The 18,779-nt window shown below is 38.6% G+C and overlaps 1 protein-coding gene and 1 pseudogene across 2 annotated transcripts in view; one reads left to right on the top strand and one right to left on the bottom strand.

The window, feature by feature from the left end:
- LOC122335444 (prickle-like protein 2) overlaps positions 1–2,926 on the bottom strand; it is a 51,264-nt gene extending 48,338 nt beyond the window's left edge. The window contains exon 1 of one of the 2 annotated variants that reach the window (XM_043233320.1): positions 2,700–2,926. The gene's annotated coding sequence lies outside the window, so the exon portion shown is untranslated. The remainder of the gene's footprint in view (positions 1–2,699) is intronic. The other variant, XM_043233316.1, reaches the window with a different exon arrangement.
- Positions 2,927–14,656: 11,730 nt separating this feature from the next.
- On the top strand, positions 14,657–15,676 carry LOC122335412 (annotated as a pseudogene).
- The last annotated feature ends 3,103 nt before the right edge of the window (positions 15,677–18,779 follow it).

Genomic DNA, 18,779 nt, shown 5'->3' with positions numbered 1-18,779 from the left:
GCAGTAGTTTGGCAGAGCAGTTGTCTTAAATAAAAGATCTTTAGATTCTCTGTCACCCCCAACACTTCTAGGGATAAGCAGTCTGGCCAAGGGCACTGGTAAAAGCCTTACTGCAAGCCGGCTTCCAGTGAGAGAAGACAAGAGTTTGACTTCTGCAGGAGACAATGTTTGACCAACTGTGCATCTGGTGTCTCCTCTGGTGCCTCCTGAGGAGATTCATCATTCGATCAGAACTGAAACTTGTGTGTTAAGGGTCTCTGGTGGATTATTGCCTCTTGTCATAGGTTATGGAGATCATTCTTAATGTGAGCGCTCCTTTTACTATAACCCTGTATGCTTTTAAGTGTTTCCATCCTGGTGCAGGAAATCCATTCAGTTCCCTGATGGTTCGATGCTGAGATTCTTTAGGAGTAATTTACAAATGCTGAGACCATCTTGTCCCACACAGTACTTATTCACTGTACTTATTCAGGTCAAGTCATATTTCTGTGTCAAAAAATGCCTGCCATCAGTTAGTCATTAATTCCTTGTTTTTTTCATAAGTGTTGTTCTTTTTTTTGTTTTTTATTGAAAGGTTGAATACCAACTCAGTCATAAAGACAGTCCCTTGCAGCCACCTATAGAGTAACAATGTAACTGCACTGACTGTGAGCCTGTCTAGAGCGTGCAGAGACTGAAATATCAGCACGTTTCAAAAGCCTTGTCCAGTCAGATTCAAGAATTGGAAATAACGAAACAACCCAACAAGCTTATTTATATAGCATAATAATAATAGCAATAACATCAAATTTAAGGAAAATTGCACAAAGCAACATGACAGTAGGTGTGGAAAAGCAGTAATAGAGTATTTCTTTGGTTGACACTGTAAAAAATAAAGCAGTGTTACTTTATACTACTTTATACGAAGGAGCAAATGTTCTAATTGTGTGTATGTACAGTATATATATATATATATATATATATATATATATATATATATATATATATATTGTGTTTATTAAATTAGCTGAAGGAAACTATATGCACAGTCTAGAAGAGTCAACAAAATTGAGAACAGAATATATTAAAATCAATAAATAAGACATTCCTGGCATAAAAAATAATAAGGTGATGGAGATGGTGCAGTGTTGTCATGGTAACACTAAGTTAAACTAAAGAGGAAATGACACCATCCTTCAATGCTCTTCTCACCAAGTACAGTATGTTTGACCACATTATGAGACACAACTGACCTGCTCCCTCCAGAGATCCTACGATCTGCTCATTAGAGAACCCTAATTCTGGAATTCACAATCATTTATTAATATTATTAAACCTGGATGCAAACATAGACTTTTTTATACTAAGTTCATCTGAGAATAAGGATCCACAACATGCACTTTATATCTTTTTTACGCAAAATTATACAAAATAACGCATGTATCCTCTTTGATGACTTGAGACACCACAATAAGTGCCCCAGCAACAATGTTTTACCATATTAAATTATTTAAAAATTACTCTGAATATTATCTAAGTTTGCGAGGATTTACAGATTTAGAATGTATCAAAAGCTTGTCTAATAACACAGTAAAGCTGGAAAAAAAAAGGATTTGGTCAGTTATGTTTTTTCACACACTTGTTACCTTATCAAATAATCATTAATTTTGCACACTCATTGTAATACACGGTTCCTAGAAATAGCATTTTACACATGGCATTGAATGCACCAAACGGAAAAGTTATATAAGAACTTATGATTTCATCCAGTAGCTTTCCACCCAAACATCTGACCCCTAAACCAATCCAGAAATGTACGTCCAATGTTAAGCACAAGTAATAAAAACAGAAGACACAAGATCTTTCTTTTCTAGACAAAAGATACCGAGGATATGAGGAGGAGGATAACGTGCTAAATTCACATCAGCTCATTTAACACTCGCTGTGTGCCGTTTTCACAGCATCGCTCCCTTATGTGCTTCTCACACAAACACACACTCACACTAACATTCTGCTCTTGCACAAGCTGAACCATCTCTCACTTGCCACCCACTCTATTACTGAGCTGTGCAGGCATGAACACACACACACACACACACTCCATATACACACAAACTCCTGGCACACACAAGTAATTCAATACTCAAAGGCAAAGACTTGCACCCTACACACCATTTGCACAAAGTGTGTAACATACACATGCAAGTAAAACGCGCACACACACTAGAGAACACATCTGTAGCTGAAGTACACATCCCAATACATCTTATTACAAATTCCCGCAAATATCTGAATCAAAATGATACTGAAATAAAAACACAAGTAATGGCATTCAAAACGCATTTCCACTCTCATGGGGAGGCATGCCCCCTCACACACACACACACACACACACACCCCCACACACACACACGCGCATTCCCCATTAAAAGCATTTATAACTGCGCAATATGCTCTGCAAACACGCCCGAAATAAGTAAATCACAGCAATTAGCTGAATTTATTACAACCAGCTGTGCTTCACACTGTAACTTATTACATAAATAAGCCTATTTTTAAACCATGGCATATAGCGTATACATACATGTATAAAACGTGTTATTTTAATACTCCTTTCATTATTTAATTCCTTCTCAGACATACATAGTATTATAGGTTTATTAACACAGTTTTCGCTATTTACTTTCTGTATCATCATGTATATAGGTTTGCATACTTACCTTGATTTTCTTCTTCTCCCTTTTTCTTGCTTGTTGGTGTCTCGCCGTCTTTATGTTGGCGGTTTTATGATTGTTGAACTAGCGGTAGCTGCTCGCAGTATGTCTTCGTCTCAGGAAGGGAACGCGTCTGGGGTTCTGTGTATGTTTTACCTTCTTGTGTTCTTTTCTGTCATTACGTTTGTGTAGAATTCAGCGCTATGCAGGTTGTGTGAGATGAGGAGGACGCTTTCATTTTCCTCCCTCCCAAAAGCCCGTAGGAGTGAGTCATCGGCCCTCAGCCAATTAGAGGCCGAGAATCTGAATCTAATGACAATCACAAGGAGGCTTGCTGAGCAATAAAAGTGGGCCCACCAACTACAAAAGCTTCCAAATTTGTGCAATTAATAATGATAATAAAAGAAAGGAGAGATAAATTCAATATCTACTGAAGAGGAATATGTCTGTGTGTCTGTGTCTCTTCAGTAGATATTGAATTTTTTCAGATAATACTAACATTCCAGTAGTAATACTAACATTCCAAAAAAAAAATTAAAGAGTCTTAAGTGCCTCTTGCTTCTTTTACTTTCCAATGCCTATTAATAAAACAGAATGTGCCATTATAACATTCACAGGGGTGTGTTTAGATTTTTCAGGGCCCTAAGCAAGTGCTCCCTGGGGTCCCCCTCCACAGGAATCATATTCCGCAGGGGTCCAGCTTGACTGTATGGTTTGCCTGGCACCTAAACACACTACTGAACAGTTAGTACGATAACCATTCATAAATACTGTAGTTTGTATGATAAAATGTATGAATTCATGTGTAAACTCCACACGTCATTGACTCTAATCTCAGTCTCAGAATGTGTTTCCTGTGATAGACCTGCATTTTGTGTTGATTACGATTACATGTGTTCAGTTGAGTGGTGTTTTTAGCAGAAAATAAGTTTCCTCGTTCATCTAGAGTTAAAAGTGTCTTTGTTTAAGATTTAAGTCTATCTACCTGTCAGCATTAACCTTCCTACCTTATTCCAGAGTAACACTTTATTATGATAGTCCACAATAGGCATTCTACTAACAGTAAGGATCTTACACGTCAACTAGCAGTTGTATTATTTGACTGCCTGCTTAATATCTTCTAACACTTTATTTGTGTTGTGGTGGAAATGGTAATGTTGGACACAAGTGAAACACTCAAGGCAGAACCCTGGCTATGTAGATTTTTTCTTTTATTTGCAAGAATAACCCAACAAAAGTTCTTCTTGACTGAGGAATTAACAAAAGTAAAGAAAAAATAAAAACAAAGGAGAAGACAATGAGACATGAAACATAGGGCTAATTCTTAGGGAATAGGAGAGAAACAAATTATAGGAGAAAGGTTTAACATTTCTTGCAATGAAGTCAGTTACAGGGAAAGCTTCCTTGATTCAACCTGGTGGGGAAGATTCTTAGTGGCTAACCAGACTCTTTAACCAGTTCAGAAATTAGGTGCCATTTGGCGTTTAGGCTGATGTAGGTATCTCTGGGAAGTCTAAGAAGAATAGTTTTCTTTTAGGTCTGCTGGCAGCGTTGGACCAAACGCCAGGCAGGGGGAATGCTAACCAATGTCTCTTTCTTGGAAAACAATGGAGGGGTATACCCGAAAGTATAATCAGAGGCGATCGAAAAGGAATAGTCCAGTAGCTGAGGATTGGAGGGTGTTGTTGGGTGGGGTTTTTGACTGCCATCCACCAAAGGGAGGTCTCCAGATGCTGATTGTTCATTAAAGTAGTGTCTCTAGCAAAAATATGTTTTCCTTAAGGATGACTGTGTTGCCCTGGGATGATGGAAGTGGCCTTCAAGGAACAGTCAAAGGGATGGAGCAGTACCTGAGATTGTTGACATAAGGATTTTCTCTGGCTGCACAAGGAGCATCAAGCTTGCCAAGGTTTTAGCCATTTAGCTTGCTGAATATTCCAGGTTTTTGTGGTCTGTCAGAACCTGAAAAGGGAGCCAAGCCCCCTCAATCCAGTGGCACCCTTCCTACAAGTCAAGTTTTACTGCAAGCAACTCTACCACTTGGTAGTAGCGTTTATCTGACAGGTGACGAAACATTAAAGCACAAGCGTGTAATTTTCCATCCTCACCCCTTTGTGAACTATTCCTTTAAAGATAGCCTATCACTGTAAAGAAATGTCCCTTGTGGTAATTTTAAATGTGGCTCAATATCAGTCAATCAATCACTTTTTTTATATAGTGCTTTAACAATACAGATTGTATCAAAGCACTGAACAGTATCAAACAGGAGAATAGAGTGATAGTGATGTATAATGTCTCTGCACTCAAATTGAAAGTAATCACTTCAAACAAAATGTCTCCAACTAAGCAAGCCAGAGGCGACAGATGCAAGGAACCAAAATCCCATCTGTGACAGAATGGACAAAAAAAAACCTTCTGAGAAACCAGGCTCAGTTTGTTACAGTTGTCCTCTGACCAGACAACCAGAACTTAATTTCCAGTTCAATTTTAAGCGCATGTCAGATTGTGCAAAGAACTTGTGTTTGTGTGTATATGTGTGTGTGTGTGTGTGTGTGTGTGTGTGTGTGTGCACATCTGGTTCCTGAGAAATAGAATAAGAAACAGACTAATACAGGGAGTGCAGAATTATTAGGCAAATGAGTATTTTGACCACCCTCTTTATGCATGTTGTCTTACTCCAAGCTGTATAGGCTCGAAAGCCTACTACCAATTAAGCATATTAGGTGATGTGCATCTCAGTAATGAGAAGGGGTGTGGTCTAATGACATCAACACCCTATATCAGGTGTGCATAATTATTAGACAACTTCCTTTCTTTTGGCAAAATGGGTCAAAAGAAGGACTTGACAGGCTCGAAAAGAAATAGTGAGATATCTTTCAGAGGGATGCAGCACTCTTAAAATTGCCAGGCTTCTGAAGCGTGCTCATCGAACAATCAAGCGTTTCATTCAAAATAGTCAACATGGTCGCAAGAAGCGTTTGGAAAAACCAAGGCGCAAAATAACTGCCCATGAATTGAGAAAAGTCAAGCGTGCAGCTGCCAAGATACCACTTGCCACCAGTTTTGCCATATTTCAGAGCTGCAACATCACTGGAGTGCCCAAAAGCACAAGGTGTGCAATACTCAGAGACATGGCCAAGGTAAGAAAGGCTGAAAAACGACCACCACTGAACAAGACACACAAGTTGAAATGTCAAGACTGGGCCAAGAAATATCTCAATACTGATTTTTCTAAGGTTTTAGATGAAATGAGAGTGAGTCTTGTTGGCCCCTGGCTGGCTAGGTAAAGGGCAGAGAGCTCCAGTCCGACTCAGACGCCAGTAAGGTGGAGGTGGAGTACTGGTTTGGGCTGGTATCATCAAAGATGAGCTTGAAGAAGTCTGCATCCTTCAAGAAAAACATGATTTTCATGCAGGACAATGCTCCTTCACACGCATCCAAGTACTCCACAGCATGGCTGGCAAGAAAGGGTCTAAAAGAAGAAAAACTAATGACTTGGCCTCCTTGTTCACCTGATTTGAACCCCATAGAGAACCTGTGGTCCATCATGAAATGTGAGATTTACAAGGAGGGGAAAACAGTACACCTCTCTGAACAGTGTCTGGGAGGCTGTGGTTGTTAGGTTGTTCCTGCACGCAATGTTGATGGTAAACAGATCAAAACACTGACAGAATCCATGCATGGCAGGCTTTTGAATGTCCTTGCAAAGAAAGGTGGCTATATTGGTCACTGATTTGTTTTGGTTTTATTTTTGAATGTTGAGATGTTATATTGGTTTCACTGGTGAAAATAAAAAATTGAAATGGGTATATATTTGTTTTTTAAGTTGCCTAATAATTATGCACAGTAATAGCCACCTGCACACACAGATATCCTCCTAGCTAAAACTAAAAACTATTTCCAAAAATATTCAGCTTTGATATTGAGTTTTTTGGGTTCATTGAAAACATGGTTGTTGTTCAATAATAAAATTAATCCTCAAAAATACTACTTGCCTAATAATTCTGCACTCCCTGTATTAGCGTAGATTTGATTCTTTTTATGATACTGAGTACATTGTGTGTTATGGGGAGTTTTCCTGATTCCGGGAACACAACAATCTTTTAACAGATTTGCATAATAAAAGTGTATTAGTGATTTACTTGTGAGCTAGGTTAAAGAGATGTGTCTAAACTGAGTGTGTCTGCTTCCCGAACAGAGTTAGGAGATTGTACCAGAGCTTAGGTGCTAGATAGGCAAAGGATCTGCCACCCAGAGTTGATTTTGATATTATAGGTATTATGAAATGGCAGAGTTTTGAGAATGCGGCGGGCATGCAGGACTATAATGTGATAAGAGCTCGCTCAAGTATTGAGGAGCTAAACCATTTAGGGCTTTATAGGTAATTAATAAGATTTTAAAATCTATCTGATGTTTGATAGGAGCCAGTGCAGTGTTGACAGAACCGGGCTAATATGATCATACTTCCTAGTTCTAGTCCTACTCTAGCTGCTGCGTTATGCAGAACAACCTTTACAACTATTACAGGTCATAAACAGATAATTTGGATATATTTTTAAAATGGAAAAATGCAGTTTTACAGATGCTGGAATGTTTTCGAAGGAAAGATTGCTGTCAAACAGCACACCTAGGTTCCTTACTGATGAAGAAGAATTAACAAAGCAGCCGTCAAGAGTTATACTGTGTTCTAGATTATTATATGTGGGGTTTTAGGTCCAATTATTAGCACCTCCATTTTTTCAGAATTTAGCATTAGAAGCTACTCATCATCCATTTTTATATCAACTACGCATTCTCAATTTGGTGTGTATCACCAGGCTGTGTTGAAATATAGAGCTGAGTATCATCTCATAACAGTGAAAGCTAACACCATGTCTCCTGAAAATGTCTCCCAGAGGTAACATGTATAGGTTGAAAAGTACTTGATCCTAGCACTGAGCCTTGAGGAACTCCATATTTCACTTGTGAGTGATATGATACCTCCTTATTTACTGCTACAAACTGCGGTCAGATAGATATGATTTGAACCATGCTAAGGTGCTTCCTCTAATGCCAACACAGTTTTCTAGTCTATTCAAGAAAATGTTGTGGTTGATCCTGTTGAGAAGTTGAAATCTAATAGCACTAATAACGAGATACAACCATGATCAGATGATAGAAGCAGGTCATTTGTAACTCTAATGAGAGCAGTCTCAGTACTATGGTACGGTCTAAATCCTGTTATCCTAAAAAGGTAACACTTTAGGGTAACACTTTATTTCGATGGTCCATATAGATATTCTACTAATAGTAAGTGTATACATGTCAACTATCAGTCATTAGAGTTTTATTAGTAGACTCTCTACTTAATACCTTCTAACACTTTATTTTAATGAGTCCACAACATACTATATACTGACTATCAGAAACTTTACAATTATACGTCAACTTATTCTACTAACCCTAAACCCACCCTAACAGTCCACTCTGAGAGTTATAGACATGTAGCTGCAAATTAATGACAATTAGTTGACATGAAGTTATAAAGTTACTAATAATTAGTAGAATGTCTTAGGTGGACTATCAGAATAAAGTCTAACCATATATATGCATGTACACACACATACACACAAGCACACCATTTTTTTTTATTTGATGAACACAATGTCTCTGCAACTCATTTACAGTTACCATATAAAAGTAACACAAGTACATAGTTAAAGCTCTAGTGTTGAATTATCTACAAGTTATTTTTCCCCTTCAAATTTCAGACCCATTACCAATGTAAGATGTTATATCTGGGACATTTCATTTATTTTGCACACCTAGGAGTCAGGTGGGATCAGGTTAGGGGAAATTTTATAGATAAATGGCAATTCCATCAGCTATATCGGTAAACATTTTGAAGTGCTAAATATTTTGCATAAAAAGCCCTTTGAATATTGATATGATGCATGATCGGATCACAGAGATTGCATATTAATACAAGTAACCACCGCTAATGTATGACAAGCATACGTCCAGACAAGACTCTGGATGCAAGTTTAATGCTAGACTCAATATGATATTTCATATTAGAGGACAGATGAGGTGGAGCTGAGTGAGACAGGACAAGCAGTAGTCTCTTAACTTGTTCATTAATTAATGGTGGTTGTTTGTGCATTTTCAGGTAGCTACATTAGTTAGATTGAAATAAAAAACTTAAAATGATTCTCTGAAATCTTGGCGATCATAGTAGTAGTATACTAATATACTTTTGGTAGAATTTATGATAATAATTAACTTATTTCATAGATTTTCCGTAGTCCCTAAACATAAAAAATGGGTCCCATGTAAATGCAGAAAATGGGATTCATATTTTGCCCATTTTTCTGATTTCTGCTTTGCATTTAAAGTTAATTCTTGCTGGTGGGGAAATGTACTATGACAGAATAAAGACATCTTCAAGACCTCTGGAGGAGCTCTCTGTGCAGTTTGTGTTTCCTTTGATTTGTGTTTAAGTTTGCAAAGTGGTGCTGTGCATCTGATCACCTTGAGGTCTACTGATTGCAGTACACATGAAGATGTCTTAGAGCTAAGTGAGGGGGTCTTGGACCTCCCAAAAGCGATTAAGGGACCCCCATAACACCCTAAAATATACTGTTTTGCATCTCTGAACAACATGACAGTGTAATGTTCCTGAATGAATCAACCTGAATTTCAAATATTCACAGTTTTCAAAGATTCAATTATCAAAACATTTAAGCATTTGTAACATTCATGTCTTGCAGGTTACATTAAATTATATAAATACATCTGAATACCAAAAAAAAAAACTTTATAAACGTAAAAATGCTCATGAATGCTCATAAATGAATTAAATTAAAATGATTCATTTCTATCACTGCTGTGAACTGACCTACGCAGAATATCAAAGCGTTAGGAGTCAGGTGGGATCAGGTTAGGGGATGTGAACTGGCTAGAGTCAGAACCAGAGGACTTGTCTACAACAACAACAACAAAAATCCTCTAATGTGGCGGATGCAGTCTTGACAAGTCAAGACAGCTTTATTTTAACAAAGTGCACACTACATGAAAGTATGGAAAACATACATTTTTAAAGAAAATATCCATAATCGTCACAACAAAACAACACAACTTGAATAGTGTAGTTTATTTTCTATTGTTCTGCTCAAACTCTCCTGCCATCTACCTTTAAAATACACGTGGACACTGGGTCTGTCACGGCGTGGTTTAGCGGGAAGGAGCATTACGGCGAGAATAATTAAACTTAAACAGATTTAATAATAATATACAGGCAGGCAGGCAGACAGGCAGAACATAAACCACACATAAAAACCTTGACGATCGGACAAAGGTGAACTCAAACACACAGGACTTAAATATACAAGGTAATAGACTAAATGAACAAGAAACAGCGGAAGACAATGATACAATTAACAGGAACGGAAGGTAGGGCACATAGAGAGCACATGGCACAAGACAAAAACCACAACAAAAGAGTCCAAAGACGTGACAGGTCGCTGTCATATTCTAACTTTGTTTGGTGTTGTTTTGATTTGTACTCTATTTTGTATTCAGAGCAGTTCTCCGACCGTGTTGAATTTAACTAAAGTACTTTTGGATCTTTGCATCTATCTTTGCACCACATTTGTGACAGAAAACCAGAAATGCCTACAACGTATGGTAAGGTATGGATTACTCTACGAGAGGAGCTGGCAGAGACTACGTGGGGATTTTCAATTAATGGATTGTTTTGGAATGGCTATATCCTATTTTTGAGAGGCTGCAATTCCACAGTACCCGTCATGCCAGGTCTCATCATGTTTGGCGCTTTTACAGACTTCAGCTAATTATGCCAGCCACCAGATTCTTCCTGGGGTCAAAGGGATTAGCATCCACCAGCCCCAGTCTAGTCCAGTCCCGAAATCCTCAGAGTCCACTCCAGGGCACTCAAAATTACTCAGAGTTTCAGCCCAGTAATGGGACACTTAGAGCCTCGGCCAAAGCAAGGAAAAGAAGATGGAGTCTGCTCCAGTGTCGGGCTCCAGTCCATTTTGAATTTATCCATCTCTCAAATGGACCATTGACACTCTGTCTTCAATTTCAGTTGAAATGCGGTTCAAAGTCCATTTCAGAGATAGTCTTAAAACTATCCCTTCAAAAGAAAGCAGCATATTCATTAGAGCACAAATGAACATTTTACTGGCTTGACTTTTTTATTAATGAAGCTTGGAAAGTGTGTGTCAGCCCGGCTGGATCTTTCTGGATCTCTGTTTCTGTCACAGTTAACCTATTAAGTTTTAGCACTGATAAACAGAAACCACTTTCAGTAGCTGCTGTCAGTATCTGTGTGTTTTGGCATGATCTCATGAATATCACACTGTGGCAAGATCATTTCTGAATTTTGCATGTTACAGTTATAGTTATAGGCAAACATAATTTGATCGTTAAGTACTATTTTCAATTTTTTCTTGAATAGATAAAATAAGTAATCATTTACAGCGCAAGGAGGTGAAAGTACAATGACCACTGAACCCTGGTTTAGACAAAATGCTTCTGAAGCTGTTTTGTAACATACTTATAATATACCTTTGACCTTTTATAGACCATCTCTTCACACAAATCTGTTTAATTTGATCAAAATGTTGGAGTTGGGTTAGCTTATAGCTCTCATTTAGGTTATGCTTCAGCATCTCAATTAGCTCAGGACTCAGGAAATACATACACTACTCTTCTTTGTTTGCCATTGTTTAGATCTTTATTTTTACTTGTGTGATTTGGGTCATAATTTTTGCATTCACCTTAGGGCTAGTTGATATAGTCAAAAATCATATATCTGTATTTTTGTGGCTGAAAGAAACATCAACCTCTGACATTGAGATAACGCTGCTCAATAGCGAACTCCACTTGAAATGCATTTTTCTGTTTTCGTGTCCTCAGAGGGTTACATGCTCTAGACTGTGTATGAAGCACATTTATTTCCTGCTGAAATGAATTACTTGTAAAACCCAAAAATCTCCTGCAATGCAAATGCCAGGAATAAAAAGAATAAACCTAATCAGACAGGAAGATCTGAGTGAAACTATTTGTTCACTCCATCCTTCCCACCAGGCACATGGTCCAGGTCGCTTTTTAAAGAGTGTCAAGAACTTGTTCCAATCTCTTATTAGTCTTATAAGTAGATTAATCTGCTTAGTATTTCTAGAAATCTGTGGCAGGATGGAGCAAAACTGAAGGTTCCTATGGTTGGTGGATGTGAATCATCAAGGGATCTTCTGGTATGCTCGGCCACCTATTTAACATTGAAGGTGTTTCTGTATTTTGTTGTTATTTAGTTAAATATTCTTTTTGTTTTGAGCATGTTGAGAGTAGTTCGCTCAAAGGTATTATAACCACACTTCATCCTGGAGCTGTCAGAGTTTATGATCGAGGGTTAGGTCTAGCCTGAAAGTGCAATTCTAATGAGCGAAGAAATGAAAGTATGGGATATCTAGAATTATTTGATATCTAAATTAATATACAATTGATAGCTGTGGATCGGGTTTTTAATTAAGTTGGCTAAATGTAACAATCACTTAGGTGAGAAGTCAGATTGAAGATGTAGCTAGATCAAAATTGAAACTAAATTCTGATGTAAAAAACTGAGCAGCAATTAAACCATGGCCTCTAGTTCCGCTCTTTACAACAGCGTTTCACTCAACTATAAATAAACACAGACTCAGAAATGCTGTGCTCATGTATGATATGCATACAATTCAAACTGCCTAACATGACACTTATCTGAACCTTGTTTATGGTTGCACCTTTTAATTCACATGACTGACCATGCAATACAGACAGCGATAAGAGCATTCACTTATATTTCTGTAGATGTTGATTTTAGATGTTTCTGGGCTTAGCATGTAACTGCTATATGAACACCAGTTATATATTTGAATGTTGAGCATGTGACCATAGGAACACTTCATTTCTGCTTGATTATTATTGTTGAAGTGCAGATCCTATTGAAACAGAGCGATCTCTAAATTTCAATAATGACATGCTTATTCAAACATCAGTTAATTATTTTGCCTGTCTACTGTGAACAAGATCTGTCTCTTCTTTCTAAAAGCATGTAAGAGGTGAAATTAACCAATGGCATTACAAAGTTCAGGGACTTAAGCTCTTTTGAATGCTTTCATTTTCAATTTTGTTAGTTTTAATGTCCAGTCAGTGCTTAAAAGCCTTGTATTTTAAGCAGTCATTTTGCACCCATGCACTGTAAAGAATGTGAAACCTGGATGTTAAATTGAGCACAGAGTTAAGTGCTGGTCGTCGGTCAGGAGAACTGGCTAACTGAGTCTGGTTTCTCCCAAGGTTTTTTCTCATTCTGTATGAATGGGGTTTGGTTCCTCTGGCTTGCTGTTGAGACACTTAACTTCTAGTGATTATGGATGAATTGATTCCAGAGACCGTCTCTGCATTTAATAACAAACTGTTCAATCTCGTCATTATACATCCCACTGTCATTTGTATTCTTCTGCTTTATACTGTTCAGTGCTTTGATACGCCTGTGTTTGTTAAAGCTATAAATAAAAATGATTGATTGATTGATTAACTGATGTTAGAAGTAAATCTAAACTGAGCTACACACAGAAAGTTCTGTTCATAAGATATATTGTAGCCTACTTCCAGATTGTGTGAATATTCTGTGTTCAGATGTTACCAGCTGTTAGACTAACGTACTAACTGAGACTGTACTGACTGTTAGAGTGATCTTTCCTCTGCATCCTATGCTAGCAAGCAACTAATGTGCTTAAGACTTCTCGTTGTAGGGTAACTCTCCTGTAATCTGTAAATCCTCTTCATAAACCCACCTGTGAAATATGCTGGGCAGGCATGTCTGGGCATTTCACAGGGACAGGGTGTGTCCACCTGACACTACACAATCTATAATACTGGGAGTGGAAATACGTTTATAAATATCAACATGTTTAGTTCATTAGTTTTTATTAAAAATGACTGATTGGTAGAATTTTCTTATTGTTGAATGTGTTTTATTGAACATGATGATTACTTAAAAACAATTTAATTTGCATGTAGTATTCTGGTTCCTTCAGAACAACTAGTAACACCTCAAGGTCATGAGGCACGGAAAACATGTATGCTTTGAATACATCAAGACAAATACATTTCTCTAGAGCACTTATTAGAGATCTTGTGGTGCATGTGTGTGAAATGTGACCTACTTTTCTATAGTGCTCCTTGGGGCATATACCTTACAAGAGCCCAAGATTTCTTGTTGGCACAGACGCAGCACAGGTCATCATTAACATTCAATGGCACAAAATGGTAATTTTGAATGACTTCAAATAAACAAACTTCTTTGTCAAATGTTTTTGTTTAAAATAAAGGAAGTGAAGCTATCTCATAAATGTTATTGTGTCACTTGGCATACACTTTGAAGTATCAAATCCTATTCGGCCTCTCCTGGAATTTGCAATTCAATATAGGAGCATTCAATATTCAAGTCAGTCATATTTATCTGAGAATTCAAATAAGATAAAGGTGCTTTACAGTATCAAGAGGGGAGTGGTGTAACAATGCCAGAGACAACATTAAACGACAATTTTCAGTTAAAGTCAGTTCATAGTTGATTCGGCTGATAGTATAAAGTATGCCACTGTTTTAAAAGGGAAGTTTTGTATTGTGTGTGTGTGTGTTTTTATTTGCCTCTTACCTGTCCTGTTCAGGTGCAACCTTAATAACTCGATAAGTTGCCGATATGCAGTGCAATGATGGCTGGGATTATTTTATTAGCTGTAGCTCGTAGACTCGTGCTGACAGCCTGGAAACATCAGAGTAATCCCGAGCGAAGCCTCTATAAAACAGGGTGCATGCTCAGGCCGTCAAGTCGTAGCACGGTCCTGCTCGTTCTCTACACAGTCCTGCCGAGCCATCCGAACACTACAGAAGGGCTGAGCACAACATCCAACGCAGCCATGAGCGGTACAGAGGGACCCGGCATTCGTGCCTGTGTCCGTATACAGTAGTTGTTAGAAACCGATGCAGGTATCCCAGTACTACCTGGTGGCGCCATGGGCATCGCCTGCCTGGCGGCGTATATGTTCTTCCTCATCCTCACGACCCCCATCAACTTCCTCCTCTGTCGTCACCGCCGAGCTGAAGCTCGTACACCTCTCAACTACATTCTGCTGAACCTCATTCTGTCGACCTCTTCATGGTGTTCGGTGGCTTCTGCAGCAGGTATACCTCCATGCATGTGCCGTTTTTCGGGCGCCTCGGCTGCAACCTGGAAGGCTTCTTTGCCACCTGGGTGGTGAAATGGGCCTCTGGTCCTAGTGGTGCTGGCCGAGGTGGATGGTGGTCTGTAAGCCCGTGAGCAACTTCCGCCCGGCGGAGAACCGCGCCATCATGGCGTGGCCTTCACCTGGAGTCATGGCTGCTCCTGCGCCGTGCCTCCTCTGGTGGGCTGGTCGTTACATCCCGAGGCATGCACGGTACTCGTCACGAGTCGACTACTACACTCGCGTACCTGGCGTTAACCATGATCCTTTATCATCTACATATTCGCCATTGCGCTTCTTCATTCCGGCTCTTAGTCATCTTCTTCTGCTACTTCTGGCGCCTGGTCTGCACCGTCAGGAAGCCGCTGCCCAGCATGAGAGTCGAAGACCACCAGAGGGCGGGCGAGGTCACCGCATGGTGGTCATCATGGTCATCGGTTTCTGATCTGCTGAAACCCTATGCCCCTGCTGTGGCCTGGTACATCTTCACCCACCAGGAAGCGAGTTTGGGCCTCTCTTCGCGACACTGCCAGCCTTCTTTTGCCCAGACGCTGCCGTCTACAACCCGTGCATCTACATCTGCATGAACAAGCAGTTCCCGTCCTGCATGATCACCACCATGCTCGCGGCAAGAACCCCTTCGAGGAGAGAGGCGCCTCCACCACTGCATCCAAGGCCGAGGCTTCGTCCGTGTCTTCCGTAACCCCTGCGTAAACGCTGCGTCTGTGACACGTGGCAACAACGTGCACTGGGCCGTAAGCGACCGACCACATGCAAAGACCACAGAAGTGTTCCGCCCAGAAACGGCGACGCTACCACTTGCAGAAAAGAAAAAAATGTCCGTCAGTTTTCCTTTTTGTATTTTTACAAAAACCCAATTGGATTCATCAAAAGACAGTTTGAGAGAGGACAGACCCTGTCCCAGTTTCAGTACATCCAGCGAATTCCGTAGCAGTTATAAGATTTTTGTTTTGTGTTTGTTTTCGTTTTTTTGAGTTCTCTTCCTAAAATGCAGCAAAGGGAAAAATATCTTAACTCTCTTACTGTTGGACTCCTTATACTCTTTGTTGTGATTGTAGAGGCATGTATTCAAACAGCGTAATAAAAAGCACTTTTACAAATTAAATCGCTCTGTTTATGTTTGATTGGCTAGCAATGTTAATGAAATGTCGAAATAGTATTTTAAATTAAAATAAATATACTGATTTCTGTGAGAGCTTTACAATGCTGGTGTATATATTTCTGCTGCCAGTGTCTTCGATCAAGAGTGCTTCTATTTAATCAACATTAAGACAACCCAGCTACAGCAGTTTTGAGTTAAAATATCCGTGTTCCTTCAAGTTAACAGCACCATGTTATAGATAACAGGCTCAATATGTTTATTAAACGTAAAAGTGTATAGCTAGGGCAATCCTCACTGTCACCTTAGATTAAGGGCTTTATGAAGGATGATAGATATGTAGCGGATGATTAGGTAGGATCGGGCAGTGTTGTCCACAAACTCTAGGTCAGTGTGAAAATAGTTATGATTATGTATAGTTGCCTTTCACTGGCATCCTGTGTAAGAGAGTGCTGAGCTCACAACATTTACGTAACATGGACTAGCTGCTTATTGACATTCATATTACTAGCATATGGCTGTCTATTGGTGCTTAAGTTGAATTTTTTTCTTTTGTTAAGATTGCCAGACAAGACCATAAATAACAGTCATATACATTTACCCTTACATTATTAGTATTATTTATTCTCCCAGATATAGCTCAGTCAATTAAAGCCACCACGTGCACAAATATGCCAGCCACACAACAACACTAATGCATAAGAGAATTATTAATTAAATAATTCACTGAGATCTGAAAAAACACGAAAAAATGGGAAGGCACCAACCAATTACAATGATAAAGTTTCCAGCATATAAGCAATTCCAAGAAGTATTCCTTCTAGAAGTATTTATAGAAAGATAACCGAAGAAAGGTCAGACCGAGATTATAGCATGGTAGCTCAAGTCTACAAATGCCACGAACAGCGTTATCAAGACAGTTTAGACTCGAAAATCTTCCAGACACAAGCTAACCAGATTTAACGCAATGACTTACAATGAATCTAATTAATGTCATTAACATACTAAGATTAGCAGTCATCATTTATTTAATTGAATGAATTTAATTTAGAAATTTTCAAAACCTGCAACACTCAGACAAAGAAAAATGTATAGTCGCCAGGCTAACGTGGCGCTAAGCACTTTTCCAGGTCAGACGGTTAAAACACAACACTGGAAAAAATGCTTTTCCAGAACTACATTTTTGTTGTTTTCAACCAAAAATATCAAAAATTCAAGAAGGATTTTCTAGACAATAAAAATGATTGTCGTTTTTTCAGAAAAAACAAGTGAAACTTATCCATTTAGTCTCACTGGTCACAATAGTGACCATAAAAAGTCTGACTTTGATGATTTAATACGCTTCCACAAATGGAAAACATAAAGGGTCCCAAATAAATAAGTTTCACATGATTAGTGCCAATTGTCACATGAGCTGTTTATTTCCTGTTTGCACCTTGAGGAAAGATGATAACTGCATCAAAGCGAATATCACCATGTCCCACTGTGGTCATAGTTGTGACTGGCGTAAAACATTAATTATATTTTAGAATATACATTTTTAAAGAATATCACGAAACAACAAAACTTACAATAAATACTTTTGTATGTATTTCATAAATGTCAGAATTGGGTATAAATAACTAGAAGATTAATGGGGGTGTAAATGGTAAAGCAAGTATCTATTGGACATTTAAGTTACAAGCAGTTACAGGGTTATGTGGTTTGATATTACAAACTTGTGCTTTTAGATCAGGATGTGTAGACTACCCCTTCAAGATAACTAAACAAGAAACAGCAACCAAGGAAACCAGGCGTGAACACATGAAAAAAAAATCACCATGGCAACTATTACAGACATTTGAGTTCAGGTATCATGACTGCTGGTAAGATTTCATAAAAACACAGCGAAGACAGAATTGTGAATTTGTATGGGAAAACTTTATTTGATAATAAAAATAGCATTCACAGACTTCTTTTGATAGCTACATATACATCGTGATCCATCAAACAAAAAGAAGAAAAAAAGCTTTGCTGTATAGAGAGTCCGTCTACTTGAACTTAGACTAATGTTATGTGATTTCATGGTCAAATAAAGCTATAGACAATGCAGAATTTATATATATTTATATATTTATATATATATATGCATAGTTCATTAAAAAAAAAAAAAAAAAACCATTAGACCATATACATGTACTGCTTTTATCGACACAGAAAAAGCTTTTTAAAATCCATAGATCTTTTCAGAGACCACAGACAATTATGCAAGATCTCTAGAAAAAAAAGCAGGCTATCCATCACAACAGATATTCAACCCCCTTCGCCAGAAAAACCTACATTTCCATCCTTCGCAGAGGAAAAAATACGGCTTTAAATACGCCTGGTTCTGAGTTCACCACACACAGCCCCAGTCAGCAGAGTAAAAACATATTGCATCTTCTTCACAGGTGGACATCTTTCATAAATTCTTTTTGTACAGAGAAAGAGCAGCAGTGTCCTTACCTACACAGGTTTGAAGTACATACGGTAATAAATTTGTACAAAAGACAGCCCAGCTGATCGTTCATTTTGATACAGTACTATTCAGATGACACTGAAGGATTCCTGTTCTCCGGTCCTGTCAGAAATGCGCGAAACAGCTGTGTTCCCAAGCAAACACGTATTGCGTCTGCATATCAGCGAAGCCAGGGGGCTCTCAGGAAGCGTGACAGTGGC

This window comes from Puntigrus tetrazona, unplaced genomic scaffold, assembly GCF_018831695.1.
Source record: "Puntigrus tetrazona isolate hp1 unplaced genomic scaffold, ASM1883169v1 S000000776, whole genome shotgun sequence".
NCBI lineage: Eukaryota > Metazoa > Chordata > Actinopteri > Cypriniformes > Cyprinidae > Puntigrus > Puntigrus tetrazona.
This window is presented reverse-complemented; position numbering and strand designations above follow the sequence as displayed.